The following is a 3,784-nucleotide window of genomic DNA, read 5'->3' on the forward strand; positions in this document are numbered from 1 at the left end:
CCCCCTATACCATCCACAGTGCCCCCCTATACCATCCACAGTGCCCCCCTATACCATCCACAGTGCCCCCCTATACCATCCACAGTGCCCCCAGTATCAGCCACAGTGCCCCCCAGTATCAGCCACAGTGCCCCCCTATACCATCCACAGTGCCCCCAGTATCAGCCACAGTGCCCCCCAGTATCAGCCACAGTGCCCCCTATACCATCCACAGTGCCCCCAGTATAAGCTACAGTGCCCCCTATACCATCCACCGTACCCCCAGTATAAGCTACAGTGCCCCCCTATACCATCCACAGTGCCCCCCAGTATAAGCTACAGTGCCCCCTATACCATCCACAGTGCCCCCAGTATAAGCTACAGTGCCCCCTATACCATCCACAGTGCCCCCCAGTATAAGCTACAGTGCCCCCTATACTTTCCCCAGTGCCCCCAGTATCAGCTACAGTGCCCCCTATACCACAACAATGCCCCAGTATCAGCTACAATGCCCCCAGTATCAGCTACAGCGCCCCCTATACCAGCTACAATGCCCCCATTATCAGCTATAGTGCCCCCTATACCACAACAGTGCCCCCTATACCAGCTACAATGCCCCCAGTATCAGCTACAGTGCCCCCTATACCACAACAATGCCCCCAGTATCAGCTACAGTGCCCCCTATACCACAACAATGCCCCCAGTATCAGCTACAGCGCCCCCTATACCAGCTACAATGCCCCCACTATCAGCTACAGTGCCCCCTATACCACAACAGTGCCCCCAGTATCAGCTACAGCACCCCCTATACCAGCTACAATGCCCCCACTATCAGCTACAGTGCCCCTATACCACAACAGTGCCCCCAGTATCAGCTACAGTGCCCTCTATACCAACTACAATGCCCCAGTATCAGCTACAGTGCCCCCTATACCAGCTACAATGCACCCATTATCAGCTATAGTGCCCCCATTATCAGCTATAGTGCCCCCTATACCACAACAATGCCCCAGTATGAGCTTCTGTGCCCCCTATACCAGCTACAATGCCCCACTATCAGCTACAGTGCCCTCTATACCAACTACAATGCCCCAGTATCAGCTACAGTGCCCCCTATACCACAACAGTGCCCCCAGTATCCGATACAGCGCCCCCTGTACCAGCTACAATGCCCAAGTATCAGCTACAGTGCCCCCCATTATCAGCTATAGCGCCCCCTATACCACAACAGTGCCCCAGTATCCGCTAGAGACCCCTTAAATGGGGTTGTACAGCACCCCTAACCCCTTTATGGCCGCACCCCTTTCTAAACCTCTGGCATTAACGTCAGCACAGACACCGTGCCCTCAGGCGGGAGCATCATAGTGTGGGTTTGCAAGCCTTACATCACCAAGCACAAGTCCAAGTGTTGGATGTTGTGGTGTAAGGCACGTAACAACTCGAGCAAGGGAAACGTGTTCTGTGGAGTGATGGGCGTTACATGTCTGTCCTCTCGTCCAACATCAATGTCTGACCTCACAAATGGTCTTCTGGATAAATGGGCAAAAATTCCCGCAGACACCCCCAAAATCTTGTAGAAGAGTGAAAGCTGTAACAGGACTGACTCCATATTAATGGATGTGCAATGGGTGATCAGCAAAGCTCCAATATGGAGGGGGAACAAACTTTTGTCCATGAGGTCCAGGAATTGCAGCACGTATATGCGTAGAAATGGCCTTAGAAGTTGGCTTTAATGTTATGGCTGGATGACGCACATTATGGGTCTGTGCACACGTTGCAGATTTGCCTGCAGATTTTTCTGCACTAAGGGTATGTGCACACGATGCAGATTTAGTGCAGAACTGCAGCAGAAACACTGCAGAACTGCACTGTGATCACAGTACAATGTAAATCAATGTGAAAAAAAAAAAAGCTGTGCACATGGTGCAGAAAAATCTGCGCAGAAACGCTGCAGATTTCAAAGAAGTGCATGTCACTTCTTTTGTGCAGTTCTGCAGCGTTTCTGCACCCCTCCATAATAGAAATCAGCAGGTGCGTTTTTGATGCGTTTTTGATGCGTTTTTTATGCAGATTTGTGCTCAAAAAACGCATAAAAAACGCACCTGCAGATTCTGCCAGGAGATGCAGATTTAGTGCAGAACTGCAGCAGATTTTTCTGCACCAAATCTGCGTCGTGTGCACACAGCCTAAATCCGCAGCTCTTGGCAGAAAACGTAGGCGCGAATTTTGTGCATTTTTGATGCATTTTTTGCGCATTTTTTATGCGTTTTTTATGCGTTTTTGTATGTTTTTTTGAAAGCTAAATAAAGATGTATTATTGAACAAAAAAAAGATTTGTGATGTCATGGCTTGCCAACCCACACTCCATTAGATAGATACATAGTAACATAGTTAGTAAGGCCGAAAAAAGACATTTGTCCATCCAGTTCAGCCTATATTCCATCATAATAAATCCCCAGATCTACGTCCTTCTACAGAACCTAATAATTGTATGATACAATATTGTTCTGCTCCAGGAAGACATCCAGGCCTCTCTTGAACCCCTCGACTGAGTTCGCCATCACCACCTCCTCAGGCAAGCAATTCCAGATTCTCACTGCCCTAACAGTAAAGAATCCTCTTCTCTTCTAGATAGATAGATAGATAGATAGATAGATAGATAGATAGATAGATAGATAGATAGATAGATAGATAGATAGATAGATAGATAGATAGATAGATAGAAGGAATGAGATAAATAGATACAGTACAGACCAAAAGTTTGGACACACCTCATTTAAAGATTTTTCTGTATTTTCCTGACTATGAAAATTGTACATTCACACTGAAGGCATCAAAACTATGAATTAACACATGTGAAATTATATACTTAACAAAAAAGTATGAAACAACTGAAAAGGTCTTATATTCTAGGTTCTTCAAAGTAGCCACCTTTTGCTTTGATGACTGCTTTGCACACTCTTGGCATTCTCTTGATGAGCTTCAAGAGGTAGTCACCGGAAATGGTTTTCACTTCACAGGTGTGCCCTGTCAGGTTTAATAAGTGGGATTTCTTGCCTTATAAATGGGGTTGGGACCATCAGTTGTGTTGAGCAGAAGTCTGGTGGATACACAGCTGATAGTCCTACTGAATAGACTGTTAGAATTTGTATTATGGCAAGAAAAAAGCAGCTAAGTAAATAAAAACGAGGGGCCATCATTACTTTAAGAAATGAATGTCAGTCAGTTCAAAAAATTGGGAAAACTTTGAAAGTGTCCCCAAGTGCAGTGGCAAAAACCATCAAACGCTATAAAGAAACTGTCTCACATGAGGACCGCCCCAGGAAAGGAAGACCAAGAGTCACCTCTGCTTCTGAGGATAAGTTTATCCGAGTCACCAGCCTCAGAAATCGCAGGTTAACAGCAGCTCAGATTAGAGACCAGGTCAATGCCACACAGAGTTCTAGCAGCAGACACATCTCTACAACAACTGTTAAGAGGAGACTTTGTGCAGCAGGTCTTCATGGTAAAATAGCTGCTAGGAAACCACTGCTAAGGACAGGCGACAAGCAGAAGAGACTTGTTTGGGCTAAAGAACACAAAGAATGGACATCAGACCAGTGGAAATCTGTGCTTTGTTCTGATGAGTCCAAATTTGAAATCTTTGGTTCCAACCACCGTGTCTTTGTGCGACACAGAAAAGGTGAACGGATGGACTCTACATGCCTGGTTCCCACCGTGAAGCATGGAGGAAGAGGTGTGATGGTGTGGGGGGGGGGCTTTGCTGGTGACACTGTTGGGGATTTATTCAAAATTGAAGGCATAC

This window comes from Ranitomeya imitator, chromosome 3, assembly GCF_032444005.1.
Source record: "Ranitomeya imitator isolate aRanImi1 chromosome 3, aRanImi1.pri, whole genome shotgun sequence".
NCBI lineage: Eukaryota > Metazoa > Chordata > Amphibia > Anura > Dendrobatidae > Ranitomeya > Ranitomeya imitator.